The 27,626-nt window shown below is 41.3% G+C and overlaps 1 long non-coding RNA gene across 1 annotated transcript in view; it reads right to left on the bottom strand.

The window, feature by feature from the left end:
• Nucleotides 1–205: 205 nt before the first annotated feature.
• The window catches only part of LOC141164965 (uncharacterized), a 232,146-nt gene continuing 204,725 nt past the window's right edge, over nt 206–27,626 (bottom strand). Inside the window, exon 3 of the long non-coding RNA XR_012251003.1 lies at nt 206–1,284. This is a non-coding gene — a long non-coding RNA (uncharacterized lncRNA). The remainder of the gene's footprint in view (nt 1,285–27,626) is intronic.

The following is a 27,626-nucleotide window of genomic DNA, read 5'->3' as shown; positions in this document are numbered from 1 at the left end:
CTGGAGAGAAGACCGTGGGCCATCAGAAGGTGAGTATAATTTTTTTTTATTTTTTACCATTTTTATTTTTTTTTTTAACTATTAACTTGGTGACACTGTATAAATCCATGCCAGTTGCATGGATTTATATAGTGTGACCAAGTTTTCAAGCACTTTTCCAAATGATGCTAAAATCACATGGAATAGCTCTTGATAACCCGCATGCAGAAATGCATTCAAAAACGCTTGACAAACGCTTCTACCTGGCAGGGAGATGCATAAAAAATCTGCAGAATTTCTGCATCGTGAGCACTTAGCCTTAGAGTGATATAAATGCAAAATGGTCACTGAAATAACATTAAACTGGGAACAGTAATTTTCAATTAGAATTTACTGAATATCAACTAATGAAAATGAGACACTGCTTTTGAATTGTAGTTGAACAGAAAAAATGTAAAAAACAAAACCTAAAGCAATGAAAATGTTGTGTACAAAAATTATGATACAATTAACTTAATATTTTGTTGCACAATCTTTTGTAGCAATCACTGCAAACGCTTTAGGTAACTTTCACTGAGACTTCAGCACATGTCCGTAGGTATTTTGACCTAACCCTTGTGAGCAAACTTCTCCAGCTGTCTTAGGGTTGAAGGGAGCCTTCTCCAGACTGAATGTTACAGCTTCTTCCAAAGATACTTAATAAGATTTAGATCAGGGTTCATAGTAGGTGACTCCAGAACATTTGACTGTTTTGCTTTTAGCCATTCTTGGATGTTTTTAGCTGTGCGTTTTGCGTAATTATCCTGTTGAAGTACCCATAACCTATGATTCAGGCCCAGCTTTTTGACGCTGGGCAGCAAATTTCGCTTCACAATGCATTGATAGTATTTAAATTTCAATGTACCCTGCACAGATTCAAGATACTCTGTGCAAGATACATCAAAGCAGCTACAAAATATAACCAAGTCTCCTCCCTATTTCACAGTAGATACAATGTTCTTTTCTTTGTATGCTTTTTTTATGTCTGTGAACCTAAGCTGATGTGACTTGCCAAAAAGTTCTAGACTTGTTTCATCTTTCCAGAGGACATTCTCCCTAAAGCATTGTCGCTTGTCAATATGCATTTTGGCAAATTCCAGTCTCGCTTCTTTAAGATTTTGTAATGATTCCACCTCTCATTATGTCTTAGGATGCATCTCAGTCATCCAGTCTGGTGCAGGGGCCTGCTGAGCTATATGTGCAGTAATTGACAGTTTGGCCATCCAATCTGAGTCTGGGTGTTGCTGAGCTCCCTTCAGGTGTTCCCTGTTCCAGTAATTACAGAAAAGAGTCACCGATTAGTTAGTATAGAAAGTATATATAAAACTGCTAAACGCTCATATCATACACATAAAATCACTTTTATTGGTGTCAATTAAAAATAAAGCAATACAAAGAAGTTGCCTCGAAAAAAAAAATTGACCATACCCAGTATAAACCACAGGCAGGGTAATACATACAAGGGGGGCAGTAACCCAACATTGGTCACTGACTTTATCCCTACCTGTGAGCGGAGGCTAGCACCCTCTTGAGACGCAAATGGTGCCCTCACTCCTCGACTTTCCCCAACGGTCCCTCTTAAACCCTAGTCAGATGGTAAGCAATAAGGGTTACAAAACCAAATTTGAGGGCAGATAAAAAATAGCCAACCACTAAATCTGAACTATGCACATAGCTAATGACAAAACACCATTATAATAGAAGTGAATTGTAGTGATGAGCGAGCGTGTTCGCCACTGCTCGGTACATGCCCAAGCATCGCCCTGCTCAACAAGCTTGGCGAGTTTTTCCAGGTTGTTCAGGTGGGAGCTAGGTCCCCGCCATGCATGTTTGGCGCTCTTTTGTGAGCCAATGAACATGCGGGGATTGTCTGCCACGCACTGTAATGCCAGAGCCATGTTGGTTGTGGCAATACAGTGATTGGCTGGCTGCATAGCGTCATAGGGTCTATGTAAGACCTGGTGATGCTCATCACAGTCTATCCCGGAAACAGACAGAGTAGGGAGAGGTGCTGCTGTGTAAGGGACAGAATTGGCGGTGTAATAGTTAGGCATAGGTAGTGGTACTCCAGGAGTATATATATCCATCTGAACTAACAGTCTTTCTGAGGACTAATCCAGCTGCATATATTAATCCTGATAGCAGGAGTTAGGCAGGGTTTGAGGCAGTGTATATAGCACAAGAGGGTCCATTGCTCGTTCTGTCTGCTCCTGCTGTTACAGATATCTGTAGACATAGCCCCATATATCAGGGGCCGGGGCTAATTTTTTTTTATCTTAATCCTGATTATTTGCTTAAAAAGCAATACAGAGTACACCATTTTAGTGCTCCATTTGCTTGCTAGCACTCCAGAATACAGCCTGATTTTTTTCATCATCAGATGTGATCCCAATTACAGCGATACAAATCCAGAAATTTGTAATTAAAGTGGAAAATATTGTCCTCCATTTAGAGTTTTGCATCAGCATGTCAGTGAAACTATTCACACGTTGTTGCTGTGAAGAATAGGAAACTACAAGCCCGCTATTTAAAACCGTGGGTGTCCGTCAGACGTATCACATATAACTGCGGTACAAATCCTGCCATTTGTAGCGACCATGGAAAATATTATCTTCCATTTACTGTTTGTAGCAGTGTGTCAGTGAAGCATACATGCAATCATATTCCAACTAGATGTGAGAGGCCTTACTGAATGCAACTGTATTCAATGAGGCTGAACATGTCTAGTTGGAATATGGCTAGAAGTATGCAAATCACATACTTGCTGTCACTTGACTGCCCACTCCCAGAACCGGAGAATCTTCACAGTGCGCAATGTGGGCCCTCTAATTTAAGTAACAGTCCATAGATGACTTTCTGGTAGAAATGTACAATAAATCACTCAATCCTGTATGCAGTATGTGTGCTCAAAAGCTAGTAGTTATGTTTAATTGTAGAGATGATTGGATCAGCTAAATTTGAATTCACCTGTTTGCATGGATTTCAACTGGAAATTTTACTTTTAGAGAAGTTATTCTCCTCAAATTGAATGTCGCTTATTATGCTTTATTGCCTGGAGAGACCACAAAGCATAATAAGTGTAAGATGTAACACTAAAGGCAAATCCACCACAAAAAGATCCCAAAAACCGTCAGAAAAAAAAAATCTTTGGGAAAAACACTGCTGTCGCTACCCTGAAGCACTTTTTGTTTCAAAAAGCATACTGGTAGGCTGGTGCAAGGCAATCCATTGGAAGCAGAACAATGGCTTAAATTGAAGGTGTTGGGGTGTTAGAGGTAGGAGGTATCATTCTTCTGTTACTGAGATGATTGATGTGTCATATATATGCCATAATGCCGATTACATACCACTTACACTATTAATTTGCCTTAGATGCAGTTTCGGATAATAGTAACTAAATTAAATTTCCTAACGTGAGAAATTAGTAAAATAATAATATTGTCAATTTGAATAATACAAGATAAGGAGTTTCACCATTTAATTTTTTACTGTGGGGTTCTATAAAATTGTTTTTTTTTTTACCACAACATTTATAGCATTACATATTTTGCAAATTAATTATGTACTTTTTAAAGCAAAATTACAATAAAAAAATGTGATCTTCTCTTAAGAAATTGTAATTAATTAGAATAAATCATTTTCCAAATATACACTTCTGTTTGATAAAACAGAAAAAAAGTATATTTTTTAGTCTTGAAGTCTAAATTAAATGCACAGCATATTGATTTTTTTTTATTGAAAATATCAGCATGTTTTATATTTTTTACATTTTATGATTTATGTAGAGCAAAACTTGCAATGATGGCATAAAAAAATTATAAAAATTGAGTAATTTGAGATTTATTAGGTTATCAAATGTTATAAGTAAAGAGATTACATTTTTCCTTCTTATTATCAAACAAATTAAACCAAGCTCTTCACCACAGTAACGTACAATGGCGACCAAAAGTTTAGCATATTTTTTAAATGTGTGATTACTTCTGTCTGGTTGTTGTGATGCCATTTCCCTGGTGATGAATTGAAAGTGCACGAAGTTGTCATCATGCAAGACCTTAATTTTAACTAAAATGCATTTTAATATAGGTATGGTCATTCAATTAAAGAAAACTGACTGACAAAAGTTTTGCATATTCAACATAGAGAGCAATTCATTGTTTACAATGCCATAACTTAGTATTTTGTAGCATAACCTCTTACTTTAATTACTGCACTACACCAATGGGGCATTGAAGCCACTTGGATATTCAAGACATCTTGAGGGATCTTGCTCTATTCCATTTGCAAATCTGCAAACAATTCATCTTTATTGCTATGGATACGGGCCCCAATTCATCACCCTAACTCATCCCAAAGGTGCTCTATGGGGTTTAAACCAGGTGATTGGCTTGGTCATTGCAACAGGTGAACATTTTTCTTTGCTAACCAATTTTTGACTAAATTGGATGTGTGCTTAGAATCTTGCTGCAATTTCCATCCGTTGCTTACTGTGGTTTAAACATGTGGCAGCATTGCATTCTCCAGTGTATCCATGTACATGGTAGCATTCATATTTCCATTAATTCTATGCAGAGGGCCAATGACAGATGCAGAAAAGCAGCCCCAAACCATGACATTGCCACCCCCATGTTTCACTGTAGATGTTTGGTATTTTACATCATTACTTTTTCAAATTGGGCTGTATATATAGTGCTTGCCATCACTACCAAACAGATTAAACTTGGATTCATCTGACCACAACACCTTAGACCAATCTGTCTCTTTCCATTGGCTGTGTTCTTTGGAAAACTCAAGTCAGACCTTCCGGTTCTTTGCAGAGATGAAGGGCTTCTTGACTGGAACTCGTGCATACAACTCTACTACTCTTAGCTGTCGCACCACAGTTTGGCGACTCACTTTGACCCCATATTCTTCATTCATTTTGTGTGAAATATGTACAGCACCTTTATGTACATCAGATACTGACTTTTTCTTAATAATGTGATCAACTGTGGAGGAAGTTTTCTGTGGTCGTCCACTTCTAGGCTTGTCAGTTGTTCCATAACTTTCTTTTTCTTTGTTTAATATACTTGACACTTAACTCTAAGAACAGTTGAATTCTATAGCTATCTCTTTTTGGCTTTTGCCTGACTTCACTCTCATAATTATAATCTTCCTGATATCTAGTGGTACATTTGGCTTTGCCTTTGTCATGTTTAAACCTAAAAACACACACAAAAAAAACAAATAGGCAAAATTCAACTACCCATGACAAAATATGCAAAACATTTGGCCCAGCAAATGTTGAAAACTAACACATAAATGGATTAAACAATGTTGAACACAATTTTTATCCTTTTAACTGACAACCATTTGTTTCTGGTATACTAAAATCATCAGTAAAATGGCATCACAACAACCAGACAGAAGTAATCACACTTTAAAAAAAATTAAAAACCTTTGGTCGCCACGGTATACCATAATCCCAAAATAAGAAGGTCATGTTCAAAGGAGTCACTTTAACACTTTGAGGCCAGAGGACAAACTGCATTAATCCTAGCAGTCTTGAGTACTAAGGACAGGAGCCACATCTGACCTACATACTGTGTACTTCAGAGACTTCTCAGCTATTAAACATTATTGATGCACATAATGCTTGTGACATTTGGCCTCTAAATAAAACTCTAGATGAGAAAACTAAATATGTTCAATCATACTCCCCAGATTTATTCAAATTAATTTTATGATATATTCCCTGTTTATGTCTAATCAGTAGAGATGAGTGGATCTACCAAAATTCTAATTCACCAACTCACATGGATTTTCATGGGAAATTCGATTTGTAATGAGGTTATTCTCTGCAAACTAAATGTCCTTTGTTATGCTCTGGGCCACTCCAAAATCCAGAGCAAAATAATTATACTCAACTCACGTGTCTGGGCTCTCCGCTACTTGGTCACCAACATAATGATCTCAGAGTCGCCTCTTCCTTCCCCAGGCAAAAGCCGTGTCTTCCCTTCTGTTCACTTTAGGACTTAACTTCTGGCTGCAACCAGGTCTCGCAGGTCACTGTCAATCGAAAGTCATAAGATCAAGGATGTGCAAGGTGCAGTGACTTTTGAGGCCTGGTCACGGCCGAACATCCCAGCCTAGAGTAAGAAGGCCGGAGCTATGACAACAGAAGGAAGAGAACCAGATGGTGGACCGTGAGCAACACTGCCCACCATCTGTTCCTCTTGTTTCTGATGTTGTAGGTTTGACTTGTTTACTCCAAACCAGGACTTCAGACAGTGAACTGTCCTCAGAGATAATTTCATGTCACATCTACGACGTCATGTGTGATGCACAGTGACTTCTGAGGCCTGGAATAGCCCATCAGATGTGGCTCCTTTCAGGGGAGAGAATAAGTGACTTTGAAGACAGTAGGAGGCAAGTAGAAGAGGGCTGCTTTAAGGTTTTTTAACTTTTGCCAACCAAGTGTAAATAAATGACCGGATGCAACCCGCAGACAGGGTCAAGTCGGAAATAACCAATGAAACTTTTTATTTCCCTAATGGGGAGGGTAACTATAGCAGCAGTAAATAGCACAAACAGGGTAATTACAGCATGACTTATACAATATTAGATATACAATGTATCCTCAGGTTCACTCTATTATAACAGTGTCTTGTTATTCATTCTCAGAACTTTCTAACAGGGTTGATGATCCCAGTAGCATGAGAGTCAATGTGCTGTTTCTTTCTCTAACACAGACCCTAGTGGGGATCTCCGGTTCTTCCCGTTAAGCCGCAAGTCTTCCTGACAAAGTCTAACAAGGCTCACTGGGCCTCCTTTGCTTCAACTGACCCCTGTCCTCTCTGTTGTACTTGCCCTGTTCAACCCCTGTATCGTATGGCAGTGCTGGGAGCAATGGCCCGGCTAACTCGTGCCTCCCATTCACCACCGCAGTCATCTACCCTAGAACGTAGGTTCCTCATGAATCTTCGATGCTTGACCAACGGTGGTTGTCTCTCATACCTGGTGGGATGAGGGCTGGGCCTCAGCTCTTGACTGGTGTCACCTGGCCTCTGGGTCTTGACCGGCGCAGTTCCGGTCTTTGGCCTTGACCGGCATCATCTGGATTTCGGAGCTCATCTGGCACCACCTGGATTTTGCTTCCAGGAGCGCCAGAAGCTGCTGGTTCACACTTCCTGTCACGACCTGGCACCCTGGCTTCAGCGTCTCCCATGACACACATCTTGTTCATCCCTTGTCTTGGCACCAAATCTTGTCCCATTTTGGCGCAATGGCCTTTTACACCGGGGAACTGTGTCATCAAGGTCACCTCACCCGATGCTCCATCCAAGCTTGTCCCTCCTGAAACTCTTCCTCTTCCAGTCGTTTCCGCTGGGTCACGTTTTGAACAGTAGATAGAAGTCTTACTGCACAAATGCTACACAACATTGGGGATTTTCACTCTTTATGTCACACCCTCTTACATATGTACTGTTCAGTACATAGCAAGCCAAAATAATAATCCAGATGTTGTGTAACTCTCAATATGGAAAAAAACTAAAAAATAGATACACAACATAATTAAAAACTACTTTATTGTAACAAGATAAGGTTGAAAGGCAAGGGAACTGGGGAAAAACCTCACAGGTGGAAAAAATGCAGGTGATGTGGGCTACAGCAAATATCAAACAATGATCATCTGGGTCCAAATTGGTTAAATAACATGAAAAGAAAGCATATGAAGTATAATCAATAAATAGAAAAATACAACCGGTGGACCACTGAAAGGTAGACAAAGCAATGTCAAGTATGAAAATAGAGAATAAAAGTTGATAATAAATAATAGATCACTGTGTTAAGTGGTCACTAGAGGCTAATATATCAACATGGAACTGAATGCAGGAAATAGATGGTACCATCTATTTACTGCATTCAGTTCCATGTTTATATATTAGCCACTTGTGCTTGCTCTCATAGGTTTGGTATTTCTTAGACATGCACTTTATTCCCGTACTTAATTTTTCCTTGGAAGAGACTGCAGTTTTTTGCATATAGCCTCTGTAGCCCACACCACCTGCATTTTTCCCACCTGTGGGATTTGCCCTTGTGTTCCTGCCTTTTAACCTTATCTTGTTACAATAAAGTAGCTTTGAATTATGTCATTATTTGGTTGTGTATTTATTTTTTACGTTTTTTCACATGTACTATTCAGCAAAATGGAGGCCAGTTGGCCGCCATTTTGCTGAATCTGCGAGAAGAAAATTTACAAAAATCTGTATTCTAAAAATGCCGATTTTATTTTTGTATATTCTAGTAGAACTCGAATATACATTTACATACTCAATTCCACGCAAATACATTTGCTTATCTTTACTAACATTATTAATTTTATTTTTCAATTCTACAATTGTGGGCACGCTTGGATATAGCCAATAATATGCCAGAATTTTGTGTGGCTGAAAAATAATTTGTAATATACCTATTGCAATTGGAGACTCACAATTTACCAAACATACATAATATACATAACCTTAGATCTGCTGGCAATTTAATGTAATATATATTTTCTGTTGAATATATAGATTTCTTTCATAAAACAATTACACATTCCTAATGCATATGCATTAAATAAGTAGCCTCATGTCCACAATTTGGACAGCCCGCATCCGCTCATAGCTTCTTTATATGAAGCATACTTAACATTCTGTACACACTGTATGCTATGAATCAGATAGATTAGTGATGATAAACTATGCAATTCACTCAAAGATAGTTTAAGTGTTAACTCCAGTATTTTATCCCACTGCTCCTCAGTCATCTACCCTACATTCTTCTCCCACCTGCCCTTTGTCTGTAGAAGAAATTTGTACAGATGTGACATTTAGAAGGTCCTGTAGATAGAGGAAATTAATGCGCCAATTGATCAGGACTGGCATGAGCAATGGCATTCTTGATGAGGGTGCGTGTTGAAGTCAGATGCTTATGATTCATTAAAAAGCGCAAGCTTCTTAAGATTGCTGGCATTAGGTACACCACAATTCGTCATGAATTACACGATCTGTGGCATCATTCTCCTATCCTGCCCCAGTTCAGCCCATATTGGCGGAGCTGAGAAAAACTGGCATAAAAATGCCAAGAAACAAAATTTTTGCAAAACTTCAAGTTGCGCAAAAATTTCTCATCTCATTAAAATGTTTTATGCCAGATTTCTGTAAAAAATATTTTGATAACTTGGGGCCTTAACCTTTTACATTGATAAGAGAGGTGACTTTAAAATAAAGTGACTATTTATAGATTTATCTGCTGTTTCTGTATATCAAATGTATTTTGAAGTTGTAAGTGTTAATAAACGGAACTATGAGTTAATAGGAACTCAAATTGTAATTGAACACCTAATAATTGTTTACCTCTATCCCAAATACTATAAAGTAATGCTCAAGTAGGAACAGGTAATTTATTTCTTGCTTGTGCACACACTCGTCCAGTGCACACACAGAGGTCTGCCGCATAAAGCTTGAAGCCTTTCCATTTTGCATTAATTATATAGCTGTGTCCAGCTCGTCAAATATAACTGGGTGTTCTACACTTTCCCTAAACTCCAATAATAACTGAGGTAAATGCGATCCACATGAGTAATGAACTATTTTTTTCCTCTGACCCAGAAGATGTAGATAAAAAATATATATTTGAGTGTAATAGCCCTGCAAGAAATACATAGGGGTACCCCTATTCATCAAAGGGTTATTCCGGTCCAAATCGCATGCACTGTTTCTGACCTAGCACTGAAAGGTATGTATGCCTTATACATACTCTCTGGCAAGGCCCGTTTAGTGGGTGTGGCCTCGCTCCATACACTTGTATTGAGAGAGGTCGCGCCAACTGGCCGTAAGTATGTATAAAGCATACATACCCTCTAATCCTGGGTCAGAAATTGGTGAATCCCTGCAGCGCAAAGTGCGTGCAATAGGAGGATTCATAAGTCTGCAGAAACACAGAGTGACTGCAGACTTATTGAATTGGACCGGACAACCCCTTTAGAGGTTTTCACCAGCATTCTGGCAAAAAAACATAAAAAGTTGCAAACTTTTGCACATTGAAAGGTTGCGCAAAAAAGTTGTGACTTTTGACATTTTTATGCCAGACGCTGCCAGCTTTGCCATTGTTGTCATAAGGTAGGGATTAGCCCACCCGTCTGATTCATCATGATTTATGCTACTTTGGTGGTATTAATTTCACCAAAAATGTACTCCTGTACCTGTGTAGTACATTTCGGGTAGATACACAGGGCAATTTTAAGATATGCATAAGTCATTAAGTGAAGTCCACCTTAGTGAATTAGGCATATCTTACCCCACCATGCTCATTCATTAAGACTGGTGTGTACAATGGCAGTCTGAATATATAGTGCTCATAGTCTCTAAACCATTATATTCCCATTATTTCCTCATTCTTTGACATTAATCTGGTGATATACGTCAATCCATCATTTGGCTTCACTACAGTTGCAAGTAAATACCTAGCACCCTTTCCATCCATTAAGCATTATTGTTTAGTAAAAAATATTTTTTGGGTAGCCAGAGAAATTAAATATTCATCCAAAAATATTTGTCATGTAGGTCTAAAATAAATGAGAAAGTAATCAACTGCTGTATGCTACAACCCACAATCTACTATTCAGCACATACACTGACATGAATGCAAAAGCTATCTTTACTATACATTAAAGCACACCTGCCAGCAGGATTGTGCTCAGTAATCTACATACACTGTCAGGTGGGCGACATTACACTGATTAAAATGATACCTTGGTAGATGAAATCTGTCCTGTCATTCTTGCGTAATCTTTACGCAATCTTGCGGCCAGTGGGGGGGTTCTATCTGGTGCTCTGCTTGCATATTCATCTGTATGCTCTTATGACAGCTCACTGATCCTTCACTGACCTGCCTCCTATTTTACATAATGCATCAGGTAGTGCGGGGCTAGGTAAAATAGGAGGCAGGTCAGTTAAGGCACAGTGAGTTGTCATAAGAGCATACAGATGAATATGTTAGCAGAGAACCAGATAGAGCACCACCCACAGGCCGGCCCGAAGCACAAGCATATCATTATCTCCAAACTGAAAGTAAAGATTACACGGGAACCACAGGACGGATTTCATCATCCAAGGTATCATATTAATCAGTCTAATGTCACCCACCTGACAGTGTGTGTAGTTTACTGAGCACAATCCTGCTGACAGGTGCGATTTAAGATACAAAAGCACTTGTAGACCTATTGGGGAAGCAGATATGCTCCCATCAGTGTTTGATATTTCTAAAAGGTACATTAATTAAAGTCCAGCCAGGACAGAGCATTAGACCGAGAATCAAACATATGAATTTTACTAAAGGCTTCCACACGGAGCCATGACAGACAAAGCATTGAGCAAAGGGTTTACAAATCCTTTAGCCTCTTTTTATTATCCAGAAAATAGAAATTTAATTTCCACTTTTTGCAAAGTTAACATACACGCTGGCTTTATGAAGAATTATGTTTCTGTTCTTAAAATCTTGGTGTTTAACCAGCATCGAACAAGGAGGAGCACATTGAGGTAACTGCCAGGTAGGGACTCCATTTATCTGATCATTTGTTCACCACCTAAAGTTTGCTAACTTCTGAACAGATCACTGGCAGAATCTAAGGCCATTATTTTTCTGTGAATTGGCATGGCAAGCATCAGGATCTTACAAACATGATCTCAGGCTGCCAATGGGGTTAAAGAGGGATCCCCTATACTCTGTTAACCATCTAGATGCCATAGTCACTATTGATAGCAGCATCAAAGGGGTTAAATAGCCATGCTCAGTTGCAACACTGATTATGGCTGATGCAGCTGGGTGTCAGCTACTGTATAGTGTACAGTTAACAGCTGCTGCAATTTCACCTGTTGGGGAGGCTATTTGCCTATATCTCAGGTCAGTAAAAATATGTATTTGTGGTCAATAAGGGGTTAAAACATACAATTAATTTACAAACAATTGTACATGCTTTTATGTAATCAAAAATATGCCCCTTAAGGTGTCCCCATCCTATCGTTTTGTCCCCTTTGTTTTCTGAATAGGGGTAAGCAAAGAGTACTGACCTCTGGTATCTACAGTAGGTCATTGAGTAAGGTACATTTCAAATACGTATTACACGTCCTGTGAATTTTCCTTAAGGAGGACCTTTTTCCATCTTTTTTGCTTATGTACACAGTAGCTGAAACGTTTATTTTATTTTTTGTTTCTCTAATCCATTGATGAGATATGGGGCACTGAAAATACTGGCGCCTAATTAATTAATTTTCTAATCGGAATTTAATTTCATTCAGCTCTAGGTGACACGTACTTTCATCCTCCACCACTCAGATATGAAGATATCAGATATAGGAGATATCAATAAAACAATATCATAATTATGTTTAAGGGATACTTTTTTTTTTTTTTTTGCTTTTAGTATAAGACTGAAACTGAAACTGATACGTCTTTTGACATACCTTAATATGGTAGAACTTTCTTTAGCAGCATATTTGTTCATGTTTCCTGAGACCAGAAAGCCTTGCTCTCTGTGTGATGCAAATAATTTCAGCTTCAATTTTAGCACCTTTGATAGCTAAATCAAGTAGAAAATGTATTTGACCTGCCATGTCAAGAATAACCATAAGATCCCAGAAGGAATGTCAATTGCCAAAGGATTTCACTCACCTCTGGTTAACGAGTAGAAGAGAAGGTTTTTGTACCCATTTTCCTCCACAGAATATTCATTAATACAAAATCTTTTACACCTACTTCTAAAAAATAATCTGCTACATTATAAAGTAGATAATCATGAAGGCATGGTGAAGGAGAATTAGAATGCTAGGTTCATTTTAAGCATACCCATTATTTATATTGCTTACATGTATGATAATTATATAACAGTTATAGAAGCTATGCTGTAAATAAGAAATTAACCTTTTCGAAAGATAAAATCTGGTTTAGCTTTAAAATAAAGATCTATCCACAAATACCATTTAAAAAATCGGAATAGTTTTGGAGCTTTGTGTTTCAAATCTGTGACCAACATATTATAATTCTTATTTATTAATATGTCTTAAAAGTATTTAGTTATTGGTTCTAGTGCATTGTTAGGAAATAGTTTAATGAAATTTCTCAAGTCAATCCAGTCTATTTCTTCATTACTCTATCCTCCAAATTCTGAATTTTCCCATGCTGACAGGACTCCTTGTTTTAATTTTTTTTGGCGGGGAGATTTTGTCTGTCTTTCAGAAACTTTAATATATGTATTTTAGGACTGTTTTATTCTAAAAGATTTTTTTTCTTAGACATGTAACTTAAATCTTTTTCTTGAAGATTTAAGATAAGGCAGATAATTAGACTGGAACTTTATCAGGCCTTATAACTGTTATCAGACAGTTAAATAGAGGAAAGTTAAGATCTTGGAAGCAATAATCTAGAAGAATAATGCTTGACTGATGATGCTGTGGATTTCAAATACTGGGGCACCAGTGATATTATTCAGTATGAAGTGAAGATGGGAACATCAGGACTTAGAACAGTGGGAACCTTCTGAGTAGGAGCCTAAAGAGCCTGTCTTGGTTTCTTTTTCATTTCTCAACTATTAGATGGGCAAAAAGTGCAAGATGGTTGTAATGGTTGCATGTGTTTCCATGCAGGAATTAAGTCATTCAAAGATGCTTGTTAAAACTAAACTTGCAATAGGCTGATATAGGACACTTGCTTTTGTCTGGAGCAATAAAATAAGAAAAAAAGGAGCAAAACTGTTGGTTATTATACAATTCTTATATATGGCACTCAATGTGTTTAAATTAGTAATTAGCAAATTGGCTAAAATTGTAGCAAAAAACTTGAATGCAGTGGCATGTAAAACTATGGGCACCCCTGGTCAAAATTACTGTTATTGTGAACAATTAAGCAAAATGATCTGTAAAAGGCCTAAAGTTAAAGATGACATATATATATTTTTTAAAATGCAAAGAAAATGTATTGTCATTTTTTACATTCTAAAAATAATAAAAAAGAAAAGGGGCCAATGCAAACGTTTGGGCATCCTTGGAGATTTGTGTGTTCAGATAACTTTAACCAAGGTTTCAGACCATAATTAGCCTGTTAGTGGGTTATGGCTTGTTAACTATCATCATTAGGAAAGGCAAGGTGATGCAAATTTCCCAGCTTTATAAAAACTCAGCCTCCTCTAAACTTATGCCAAAAACCAGCAGCCATGGGTTCTCTAAACAGCTGCCTAGCACTCTGAAAATGAAAATGGTGGAGGCCCACAAAGCAGGAGAAGGATATAATAAGATACCAAAGCGTTTTCAAGCTGCCCTTTCCCCAGTTCTAATTGTAATTGTGAAATGGTAGTTAACAAAAAGAGTGGAGGTCAAGATAAGGCCAAGCTAAAATTCAGTGAGAGCTGCTCATAAGATTGCTAGAGAAGTGAATCAGAAGCCCCGATTGACTGCAATAGACCATCAGAAAAATTTAGCAGTAGTTGTGGTACATTGTTCTACTGTTCAGAGACACCTGCTATTTGGCGGTAGTTGTGAAATTTGGATAGTTTTTGCTTTTATTACGTTTCTGGTTATTAATTTTTTTTATTGCATTTGATTTGGTTTACTCTCTTTTAATACATCCCTATGAAGGTCACTGATTACTTTTAGAGCCCAGAAATTGAGACAATTAAATATTATAGGTGGTTATCTAACCTGTGCTTGTCAGGTGCATTGTGGGTGAATTCGGGAGTGCTAGAAATACACCAGACCCAGGGTTAAACATGGGGGGTGATCAATCATGCTTTGGGGTTGTGTTGCAGCCAATGGCACATGGAACATGTAACATCCCTGGCGGCATGCTTGCATAGTGCACCATCTCCCACAATGAAAGATCACAATCTTACCTTTCAGTCCAGCTTGCAAATCTTGCTCCTGTTCATATTGTGTGCAAGCCTCTGTTCTGACTGCTTAGGGCAGTGGCCGGGTTACTTCCTGATTCTTGTAGCTGCTGTGGGCACACCCCTAATGCGTCCCCAGCCTATTGCTGTGGGTCACTGGATATTTAAACCTCCTTCTCCCAGAAGAAGGTGCCTGAGCAACTCTTACCTTCAGAGGGCTCCTTGCCTCCTTCTGTTTTTTGCCTGTCCGCCAATCTGGGGGCTGTATTCCCAGGCCTATCTGAACACTCTCATAGCCTGTTTGTCCGCCTCTCTGAGGGTCGTATACCCAGACTCGCTCCTGTATCTTGTTGCAGTGTCAGTTCCTGTCTGAACACTCTCCTAGCCTGTTTGTCTCTGTGTCCGTGCCTTCCATTTTCCTGTAGTCTCTGAACCTGCACCTAACTCCTACTCGTTGTCTCTGTACTTCTGTTGTGAGTTTAGAGTCCACTCGCTACTTCATTGCATGTACCTTGTGTGTTTCTGGTTCTGCTTTTCCCTTCCAGTTTGTTCAGTGTGTACAGAGCCCTGTCCTCCCTGCTCTGCCTTCTTCACCGCTCGGTGGTTTCGCTCTGCTCTGCCTTGCTCACCGCTCCGGCTGTTCCTCCTGCTCTGCTTTATCCAACACTCTGGCGGTTCCTCTCTGCTCTGCTTGTCTATCGCATCTGCGGTTCTGTTCCTGAATCCCAGTCTGTACTGGACCCTATCCAGCCTGCGCTCCAACCTGCTTGTGCCTCCCTGTCGGCACTCCAGCCGTGCTTGCCAGTACCCCCCTGTCTACATACCAGCTGTGCTTGCCAGTATCCTCCTGTCTGCACTCCAGCCGTGCCTGCCAATACCCACCTGTCTGTGTGCCAGCCTAACCTGCCCGTTCCTGCATTCCCCGGTGTGGGTCAACAGCTGTGACTGAGGTCTGTCCTGGAGTAGCACCTGGTCCCTCTGCTCGGTTCCTCCTCGGTTCACGGAGTCGTTAGCCGGCTTGCGACCTTGGTTGGATACTTTGTATGTCAATGCCTTATGCAGTTCCGGTTCTATGCTCACTATTTTCCAACCGATCGGGTTAAAGTGGGATTTATGATGTCCTACCTAGAGGGTGATGCCTTGGAATGGATCACCCCCCTATGGGAAGCAATGGATCCTATCGTCTATGACCTGCAGGCCTTCCTGGTGGCCTTTCTAATGGTCTTCAATGACCCTAATCCTGAAGCCTCTGCTAAAGCTTCCCTTCTCAATATCCCGGAATAGCCCTGATGGGTAATGTGTGTGGGTAGCTCACCAGTTCTCCAGCCTGAAGAGACTGCTGCTCACCCAGAATCCACAAAGGATGACTACGCTCCACAGAATACTCCTCTTCCCAACCTCAAGAGGCAGTCCAGATGTGCAAGGCTTAGAGGCAAACCATCACGCCAGGTTCTGTCCTCCCAAAGACCTCCTGTTTTACACCTGTCTGTAAAAGCAGCTACCCAAACTGAATCCATGAAGGTTGACCATGTTCGTCAGGCAAAGCAGAGGCCGGAACTCAGTCACAAAATCGGATTGCCGTCCCGCTGCGGTTGTTTGGGACCCCCTGAAGGTCTTTGTCCAGAGAAGGTTGGAGAATCCAAAGACATTAGGCCTGTAGGAGAGGCTGCCCTTGGCTTTAGTGTTTCCTCTCCACAGATGACCATGACTGTCTCTGTGGCAAGTAAAAGCCTCAGATTAACCGGAAGTTTAGGGCTTAAAGCCTTGAAGAGTCAGTGTTTGATTCCTGTCCGAAAACTCCAGAAGCCGGTTTGGGCATTGTCAGCGGAAGGACGAGCCCTACTCAGAAACAGTCAAAATATGTCTGTACAAATTAAGCTCCAGATTGGAGCATTACACATGAAGAAGCTTACATTCCAGGTGCTGACTGGTTTATCCACAAGTCGTCCAGAGCCGAGAGATCTAGTGCTCGCTCTGGTCTGGAGACCCTGTATGGTGTATCCTGGGGGGCTGCTAAGGTACAAGGGGTGTCCAGTCCCCATATCTTCAGGACAGTCAGCAGTTTCTTCTTCTTCTTCACGAGATCTGCTAGTCGCTGACTCGCTATGCGCTGAAGTCTCCGAAGGAGGAGAAGCGGAGGCAATGTCCCCACACAGTTTCGACGATTGTACCAATGATCTAGCTTCAGGTACCGTCCCGCCTCACAGACATGTCATCTCTGAAACCAGACTTAAGATGGTCCGAAAGCAAGGACCCTACATCTCTAATAAATCTGGCCTTACATCCATCAAGGCGGTGGATAAATCCAAGTCTCTGCACCCCTCCAAACAGGCGGAGGACCTCCAGTTGCCTCCTGAATCCTCTGCGGTGCTACCTGATAACAAATGGAGAGAGATTTCCTACACCCTGTACTTGGTACGCAGCCCACTTCATCCAGTGAGCTTGACAAAGTGGACTCCGAAGCAGTGGTTACCCACGAGTCTCTGCACCCCTCCAACCAGGCGGAGGACCTCCAGTTGTCTCCTGAATTCCCCGGTGTGCTACCTGATTACAAAGGAAGAGAGACTTTCCTACACCCTGTACTTGGTATGCCGCCCGCTTCATCCAGTAATCTTGGCAAAGTGTACGTCAAGGCGATGGTTACCCCCGAGTCTCTGCACCCCTCCAACCAGGCGGAAGACCTCCAGTTGTCTCCTGAATCCACCAGGGTGCTATCTGATAACAAATGGAGAGAGACTTTCCTGTGTGCTGTCCCTGGTACTTCACCCACTTCATCTGTTGCTGAGGATGGCTTGATGGGAGGAAGCATCCTAGTTACCAAGATGTTGAGACCAGTTTTGTTTCCTCTAGTGGACAGAAGAGGTAATCCTCTTGAAGAGAAGGATTGGCCTCCAAATTATCTGTGCTTGTCAGGTGCATTGTGGGTGAATTCGGGAGTGCTAGAAATACACCAGACCCAGGGTTAAACATGGGGGGTGGATCAATCATGCTTTGGGGTTGTGTTGCAGCCAATGGCACATGGAACATGTAACATCCCTGGCGGCATGCTTGCATAGTGCACCATCTCCCACTATGCAAGATCACAATCTTACCTTTCAGTCCAGCTTGCAAATCTTGCTCCTGTTCATATTGTGTGCATGCCTCTGTTCTGACTGCTTAGGGCGGCGGCCCGGTTACTTCCTGATTCTTGTAGCTGCTATGGCAACACCCCGAATGCGTCCCCAGCCTATTGCTGTGGGTCACTGGATATTTAAGCCTCCTTCTCCCAGAAGAAGGTGCCTGAGCAACACTTACCTTCAGAGGGCTCCTTGCCTCTGATGTGCCAGGTCCTGTTCTGTTTCTTGCCTGTCCGCCAAACTTGGGGCTGTATTCTCAGGCCTGTCTGAACACTCTCCTAGCTTGTTTGTCCACCTCTCTGGGGGCCGTTTACCCAGACTCGCTCCTCTATCTTGTTGCAGTGTCAGTTCCTGTCTGAACACCCTTCTAGCCTGTTTGTCCACCTCTCTGGGGGCCGTATACCCAGACTCGCTCCTGTATCTTGTTGCAGTGTCAGTTCCTGTCTGAATACTCTCCTAGCCTGTTTGTCCCTGTGTCCGTGCCTTCCCTTTTCCTGTAGTCTCTGAACCTGCACCTAACTCCTACTCGTTGTCTCGGCACTTCTGTTGTGAGTTTAGAGTCCACTCACTACTTCATTGCAAGTACCTTGCGTGTATCTGGTTCTTCTTGTCCCTTCCAGTCTGTTCAGTGTGTACACAGCCCTGTCCTCCCTGCTCTGCCTTGTTCATCGCTCCGGCGGTTTCGCTCTGCTCTGCCTTGCTCACCGCTCCGGCGGTTCCTCTCTGCTCTGCCTTGCTCACCGCTCCGGCGGTTCCTCTCTGCTCTGCCTTTCTCACCGCTCTGGCGGTTCCTCTCTGCTCTGCCTTGCTCACCGCTCCGGCGGTTCCTCTCTGCTCTGCCTTTCTCACCGCTCTGGCGGTTCCTCTCTGCTCTGCCTTGCTCACCGCTCCGGCGGTTCCTCTCTGCTCTGCCTTTCTCACCGCTCTGGCGGTTCCTCTCTGCTCTGCCTTGCTCACCGCTCCGGCGGTTCCTCTCTGCTGTGCCTTGCTTACCGCTCCGGCGGTTCCTTCTGCTCTGCTTTGCTCACTGCTCCGGCGGTTTTGCCCTGCTCTGCCTTGCTCACCGCTCCGGCGGTATCTCTCCGCTCTGCTTTGCTCACCGCTCCAGTGGTTCCTCCTGCTCTGCCTTGCTCACCGCTCCAGCGGTTCCTCCTGCTCTGCCTTGCTCACTGCTCTGGCAGTTTCGCCCTGCTGTGCCTTGCTCACCGCTCCGGCAGTATCTCTCTGCTCTGCTTTGCTCACCTGAATCCCAGTCTGTACTGGACCCTATCCAGCCTGCACTCCAACCTGCTAGTGCCTCCCTGTCGGCACACCAGCCGTGCTTGCCAGTACCCCCCTGTCTACATACCAGCCGTGCTTGCCAGTATCCTCCTGTCCGCACTCCAGCCGTGCCTGCCAATACCCACCTGTCTGTGTGCCAGCCTAACCTGCCCGTTCCTGCATTTCCCGGTGTGGGTCAACAGCTGTGACCGAGGTCTGACCTGGAGTAGTACCTGGTCCCTCTGCTCGGTTCCTCCTTGGTTCACGGAGTCGTTAGCCACCGTGCAACCTTGGTCGGATCAAGTAGATACTTAGTTATGCCCCTCCAGGCACTCCTCGGTTCATGGTACAGTGGGATCACTATCACACTCACGCCAGTCAGTCCGGGCGCGAGCGTAACAGAACATTTCGAAATTTCAGCAAATTCTTGATGCAAACATAACACCATCTGTGAAAAAGCTGAAGTTGAAAAGAGGACGGCTTCTACAAATGGATAATGATCCAAAACACACATCAAAATCCACAATATACTACCTTAAAAGGTGCAAGCTGAAGGTTTTACAATGGCCCTCACAGTCCCCTGTTCTGAACATCATTGAAAATCTGTGGCTAGACTTCAAAATAGCAGTGCATGCAAGAAGTCCAAGGAATCTCACAGAACTGGATGAATTTTCCAAGGAAGAATGGATGAAAATCCCTCAAACAAGAATTGAAAGACTCATGGCTGGCTACAAAAAGTGCTTACAAGCTGTGATATATACAAAAGGGTGTGCTACTTGGTACTAACCATGCAAGATGCCCAAACTTTTGCATCAGCTCATTTTTCTTTTTGTAATTTTTAAAATGTACACATTTTCACATTTTTGTAGTAACAAAGTGCAGTAGATTTATTAATAGAATATGTGATTATTTTGGTACAAATATAGGTTTTCTTATTTAAATTTAAAGGACAAGAACTTATTTTTCTTACACAACACTCCAAAGGCATTTCCCATTATGTAATACTTAGCCTGTAACCACCATCAGGGCAGGAGTCAAATATGGATTCATACAGATTGAATTGAAGTAAATGGGTGCATATAAATATATATTTCAAATATGATATCACAAATTCTGAATATTATTATATAATTCACACATGTCAAATATGAAAATAGACTAGAATATTCATGCAGACTAACATTAAAATAATACACTCTATTCATATCAGACAGATAATAGCAAATGGTGCATGATTGGCTAGGAATTTGCTACCTATCGCTTCATTAACCCCTTCATGCCGCTGCCAATTTTGGATTTTTTTTTTCTTCCCCTCTTCCAAGACCCATAACTTTTTTATTCTTCCATCCCCATAGCCATATGAGGGCTTTTTGCATAATAAATTGTACTTTTGAATGACGCTATTCAATTTATCATTTGAATTGTGAATATTCCAAATGCGTTGAAATTGCAAAAAAATGTGTAAATACGCAAGTGATTTTGCTTTTTTTTTTATTTCCTATGTTCACTATATGTTAAAACTGACCTGGTGATGGTGATATGATTTTGATTTTCCAGGTCAGTATGATTACACCGATACTACACATGCATAACTTTTTTATTTCAATGGTGAAAAAAAAATCTGAAACTTGTAAAAAAAAAAAAACAATTTCCTTGTGTTCCCATTTCTGAGACCCATAATGTTTTTGGGATGTGGGGCTGTGTGAGGGCTTATTTTTTTTGCCATGAGCTGACATTTTTATTGATTACATTTGGGGGTAGATAGAATGTTTTGATTGCCTCTTATTGCATTTTTTTGCAATGTTGCAGCTGACAAATTTTTTTTAATTCTGACGTTTTTATTTTTTTTTCTTGCAACGCCATTTAGCGATTGGTTTAATTTATTTGTTATTTTGATAGCTCAGACATCTACGACTGTAGCAATACAAAATTTGTGTATTTTTTAATTTTATTTTCATTGCTTTATTATCAATTGGGCAAAAGGGGGTGACTATTTAAAAATTTTTTTTATATTTTTTATAACTTTTTTTTCACTTTTTAATGTATTTCTTAGTTGTCTTTGGGAAATTGAACCTTTCTTCATTAGTGATGAGCGAGCACTAAAATGCTCGGGTGCTCGATGCTCGGGTCGAGCACATTGGAATACTCGGGTGCTCGACCCAAGCAACGAGCCAAATGTAAGTCTATGGGAAACTCGAGCATTTTTCAGGCGGCTCCCCCCGGCGGTCTGCAGAGTGCCTAAAAATTGCCCAAATCGATGGGAACAGTGCTCAAATGTCATGGGGACAGCATGGGGAAGACCCCTGGAAGCATTTCTGACACCCAGGTCACTTCTGTCAACAATGTTGTCAGAGGTATTACATCACTTTTACGGACTCACAATAAAACATACCAAAACGAAAACAAAATGGATTTTCCTGGGAAATATGTTAAGGAACATCCTTTCCAGGGTAATGACTTGTATATAGAGCAAAATAAATAAGAAAAAACAAAAATGCTCCTCCACACCTTGGGCTATGTTCACACGTAGCGTTTTTGATGCGTTTTTTTCACTTTTGTATTGCTTTCAACCGTGACAAATGCATTCACCAGGAAATGTCATTTTAACATTTTACAACCTTATCTGGCCATGTGGTGTGTGACACATCATCTGACACATCCTGTTTCATTTATGATGGAGGGACTCTGAAAGTCACAAAGCCTATTTTTATAGGGCCATCAGGCGGCCTTTACTATTCTTAAAGGACCAGCAGTCGGCCCTTATTATTCTTAGAGAGCCATCAGCCGGCTATGTTTTATTGCTCCCATTACTAAAGAGTGGGTCTCCTATACTGTTATTGCGAATGCAATGAATTCCTGGGCTGCCCAAAATTTGGACGCACCCCAATACCCCTTTGAAGAGACTTAGAGGAGGGCCTCCTGAAAACAATGTTCCCATTATTAGGAAGTGGGTCTCCCATAGTGTTTGCCTATGCAGTGAATGCAAGGGTTGCCAAAAATTTGGAGGCACTCCAATGCCCCTTGGAAGAGACGTAGAGGGCCTTATGAAAAAATGTTCCCCTTATTTGGAAGTGGGTCTCACATAGTGTTGACCTACACAGTGAATGCAAGGGTTGCAAAAATTTGAAGGCACTCCAATGCCCCTTGGAAGAGATATGGAGGTCAGAGGGCCTCCTCAAAACAATGTTCTCATTATTAGGAAGTGGGACTCCCATAGTGCTGGCCTATGCAGTGAATGCAAGGGTTGCCAAAAATTTGTAGGCACTTAAATGCCCCTTGGAAGAGATATGGAGGTCAGAGGGCCTCCTCAAAACAATGTTCCCATTATTAGGAAGTGGGTCTCCCATAGTGTTTGACTATGCAGTGAATGCAAAGGCTGCCAAAAATTGGGAGGCACTCAAATGCCCCTTGGAAGAGACGTGGAGGAGGGCCTCATAAAAAAAATGTTCCCATTAGAAAGGAGCGGGACTCCAATACTTGTAATGCCCATGCACTAAGTGTATGGACTGACAAACATTTACCAATAGTGGGTATTCATGAACATACTGTATAACAATTATAAACACCCTTTAAAAAAATTATGTGGGTGTTGAATCACAAAAAGGTGCATGAGAATACACCTCCCAAGAAAAGACACTGGATTTGAGTAAATGTTACGTTGCTATCATTCGGTGGTGTTGAGTAGTCGGGCCCAATCCAGCCCTTGTTCATTTTTATAAGAGTCAGCCTGTCAGCATTTTCAGTTGACAGGCGGATGCGCTTATCAGTTATAATTCCACCAGCGGCACTAAAAACCCGCTCTGATAAAATGCTGGCGGCAGGGCAGGTCAGGACCTCCAAGGCATAAAGAGCCAGTTCATTCCATGTATCCAACTTGGATACCCAATAATTATGAGGAACAGAGGAATCACGGAGGACTTTGGTATGGTCGGCAAGGTACTCCCTCAGCATTTTCCCAAACTTTGCACTCCTGGTGAGAGTACCCCACGCCTCAGGGCTTGTGCGATGGGAGGGGCTGAGAAAATTCTCTCAGAACTTTGACAGTGTTCCCCTGCCTCTGATGTATTGAAGTTAAATCTCTCTCACCTGTACTCCTTGGTTGTCCAACGAAGTGTGCCCTCTGACGCCAGTGTTTTCAGATGGGAACTTTTTTAATAGTTCCGCAACAAGGGCTTTCTGGTACAGCCCAATTTTTGTAGACCTGTCTGCCTCAGGAATACGAGATATAAAGCTCTCCTTGTAGCGTGGGTCTAGAAGTGTCACCAACCAGCAATGACTGTCACCCAAAATTTTCAGAACACGAGGGTCATGGGAATGGCAGCGTAACATAAACTCAGCCATACGTGCAAGACTACTAACAGGCAAGACTTCTGTGTCCTCACCAAGAGGATGTCTGACCATGCTCTCCTCCGCCTCCTCTCTGTCCTCTGGCCATCCACGCTGAACAGACGGTATGACAGCTGTGCAGGTTGTACCATCTATAGTGCATGAAGCTAGCTCCTGTTCTTCTTCCTCCTCCTCTTCCTCTTTGTCACCCAATCCACATTGGGATGAGATGAGGCTGGGCTGTGTATAATCACCCTGTATGATTCCTTGCTCCATCTCATCGTGCTCTGCCTGCAATGCATCCTCTTTGATTGTGAGCAGAAAGCATTTCAGAAGACAAAGAATTGGGATGGTGACGCTAATTATGGCGTAATCGCCGCTCACCACCTTGGTGGAGTCCTCAAAGTTTTGGAGAATGGTACATATGTCTGACATCCATGTCCCCTCCTGAGGTCTTATGTGTGGAGCCTGAACGGAATACCAATGGCCTTGTTGATGCTGGTACTCAACAACTGCCCTCTTCTGCTCACAAATCCTTCCCAACATCTGCAGTGTAGAGTTCCAATGCGTGGGGACATCACACACCAGTCTGTGAGTCAGAAGCTGCAAACGCTGCTGAAACACGGCAATGGCGGCGGAAGCTGTAGGTGACTTTAACAAGCAAATCCAGCAGCTCCGGGTACAATTTGAGAAACTGCTGAACCAAGAGGTTAAGCACATGGGCCAGGCATGGTACATGAGTGAGCTCGCCTCGCCTCAGAGCCGCCACCAGGTTCCGTCCATTGTCACACACGATCATGCCTGGCTGTAGGTTCAGCGGTGTGAGCCACAGATCTGCCTGCTCTTTCAGAGCTGTCCACAACTCTTCAGCATTGTGCGGTGTGTCACCTAAGCATATTAGCTTCAGCACAGCCTGTTGCCGCTTGGCCGAGGCAGTGCTGCAGTGCTTCCAGCTTGTGACTGATGTGGTCATTTCGGAGATGGAGGCTGAAGAGGAGGAGGAGGCTGAGTAGGATGAGGTGCAGGAGCTGTAGACTGTGGGTGCAACCCTGATTGACCTAGGGCCCACAATCCTCAGTGTCGGGAGGACGTGTTCTGTCCCAAGGTCCAATGTCAGACTGAGTCCCGGATTCCACTATTTTAACCCAGTGTGCGATCAGTGAGATTGACAGCGGCATTTAACTGGTTAACAGCCGCGAGTGGATTGCGATTCCACCCGTGGCTGTTGCGGGCACATGTCAGCTGTAAGAATCAACTGATATGTGCCCGGTTCAGTGCAGGCTCAGCGCCGGAGCCCTCACTGAACCGGGGGTGACGACCTGGGGCGTACTAATATGCCCCATGCTTTAAAGGGGTTAATGTCGATAAATGTAGCGTAATGCACCTAGGACGGAGTAATGCTATTGCCACATATACATTAAATGGGAGTATACTCGGGACATCAGAAGAGGAGAAGGACTTGAGTATTCTGGTTACTAGTAAGCTGAGCAACAGTACTCAATGTCAAGAAGCAGCCGCAAAAGCAAACAAGATTTTAGGGTGTATAAAAAGCAAGATAAAATCCCGCGATCCCAATGTATTGTTACCCCTTTATAAATCACGTGTGAGGCCACATCTGGAATATGGGATCTAGCTTTGGCCTCCACATTTTACAAAGGATATTCAGAAGTTAGAGTCAGTTCAAAGTCAGACAACTAGATTATTATAAGGGATTGAAGGCCTTAGAAAAAAAGACGACTCAGAGGAGATCTCATTTATACATATAAATAAATGTTTGGTCACTCAGTACAAAGTCCTGGCACATGACTTCTTCCTTACAAAGACTATACTAATGACCAGAGGGGCACAGGGAAGGGATCTTTACAGTCAGAGTAGTCAGACTGTGGAATTCCCTACCACAAGAGGTAGTAATGGCAGACACTAACAGCTTTTATATAAGGGCTGGATAATTTCCTCAGTACACATAACATTATGGGTTATAGATAATTTAGTGACAAAAATGTATAATTGGTGGAGAAAGGTTGAACTTGATGGCCCTAGTTCTTTTTTTCAACCTATGTAACTATGACATTGATTTACAACCTAAAAGCTTCCTATGGTGACTAAATGGAGTATTCTTCAATAGCTGAATCAGCCTCCTAACTTCATCCCTTTCAGTTAATGAATACATGCTCACTAAAAGCTGATAAATTGACAAACAAGTAGCAAATGAAGGTGTCTGTAGTAAATGTCAAGCAGTCTATCTATAGTATCTACAGTATTTTAGGTTTAGAGATAGGGCCCTTTAAACATTTGCTCCAAATCAATGATTTATATAATCATGTTTACTAATATAACAACAAGATAATACTTATTTGCTGCTCAGTAACATTTTTTACCCGCACATTAAAAATCTTTTAATTGCACTAATAATTGCTTTTCAAGATATAGTGCTGATGATTGTTCCATGTAAATGGAGATAACAATTGACTTGCTATATGGTTGATCATCCTCGCTTCAGGCAGAAAGTCTACCCATGTAAAAAGACCCTTAGCCATTAAGAAAAGTTTCAGGCACTTCACAGATATATCAAAGCCATTACAGTAAAGCAAATAACTCATCTAATTATTAGCAGAAAGAGAAAACTAAAGTAGTTGGTGTGTGTGACTGAATCAGAGTCAGTAGATCATTTACTTTGCTTTGTAATCATATGAATGGCATTTATTTGAAGCTTTCTCTTTGTACCATCCCCATGTGGCTCAATTTGTTCATTTTGCAATGATATTTGTTATCTTGACAGAAAAGGTTGCTTTCTAAAGTGTCAAATTCTAACTCAGAAAAAAATCCCCAAGGAATTCAGTTTTATTCTGTTTTATGTAAAATGGATACTCTGTAATCACCTTCAGACTATGGTTTCCAATGTTAGTTGAAAAGAGAAGAAAGACACCAAGGTGCGTAGTATAATGTATTAAATAGATTAGATAGTAAAATGCAATATATTCATAAAATAATATAGATATTATTGCTAGAATCAAAATACCATAGTGCTACATAACTTATTTATGATCTCATAAAATGTAAAACCAGTGTAAATTCTAAAGAAGTTAATTTAAAGGGAACCTATCATGTGAAAAAAAGCTATTAACCTGCAGATATGAGGTTATTCTGCAGGTTAACCCCTTTGCAACAGGGCCAAGTTCTGTTTTTGTCTTTCTGTTTTTTACTCCCCTTCTTCCATATATTTTTCTGTTCACATAGACATATGAGAGATTGATTTTTGCGGGACGCGTTGTACTTTTGAATGACACCATTCATTTACTACATAGTGTACTGGAAAATGGGAGGAGAATTTGTGAAAAAAACGCAATTCTGATATTTTTTGGGAAGAATTGTTTTTTTCGTCTACATTTTGTGGTAAAAATGATCTTGAAATATGATTCTGTTCATCAACACAATTACAGAGATGCCCAACATGTCCAGTTTTTTTTATATTTTAGCAATGAAAAAATAATCAGAATTTTGCCCAAAAATGTTTTTGGGTTGTGTCACCATTTTCCGAGATCAGTAACATTTTCAATTTTTTGCCGATAGAGCAGTATAATGGCTTATTTTCTGTGGGGTTAGACTATGTTTTTATTAATATCATTTAGGGATGGATGTGACTTTTTGATCACTTGTTACAGCATTTTTTGTGGAATTGCATGGACCAAAAAAACAATTTTTGATGTTGTTTTATATTTTGATAGATTAGAATTGTCTAAATGTGGCGATACCACATGAGTGTATTTTTATATTTTTTGAAAATCTTTATTTTCAATGGGGGAAAAGTGGGTGTTTTGAACTTTTATGTTTTTTTTTTTATATATATTTTTATCTTTTCACTGTTTTTGTTAGCCTCCTTAGGGGACTTGAAGACGTGATCATCCAATCTCTTGCTATATACAATGATGTCACTAAGAAGGATTTCAAAGAAGCACTGTAAAGACCAGCACGGGGGTCATCGGCTGACCCCCGGCTGTCATGACAAC

This window comes from Phyllobates terribilis, unplaced genomic scaffold (genome assembly GCF_046119375.1).
Source record: "Phyllobates terribilis strain yellow unplaced genomic scaffold, ASM4611937v1 Scaffold_11__3_contigs__length_659146591, whole genome shotgun sequence".
NCBI classification, from domain to species: domain Eukaryota; kingdom Metazoa; phylum Chordata; class Amphibia; order Anura; family Dendrobatidae; genus Phyllobates; species Phyllobates terribilis.
Note: the sequence above shows the minus strand (reverse complement) of the source record. Positions and strands in the feature narration are given on the sequence as shown.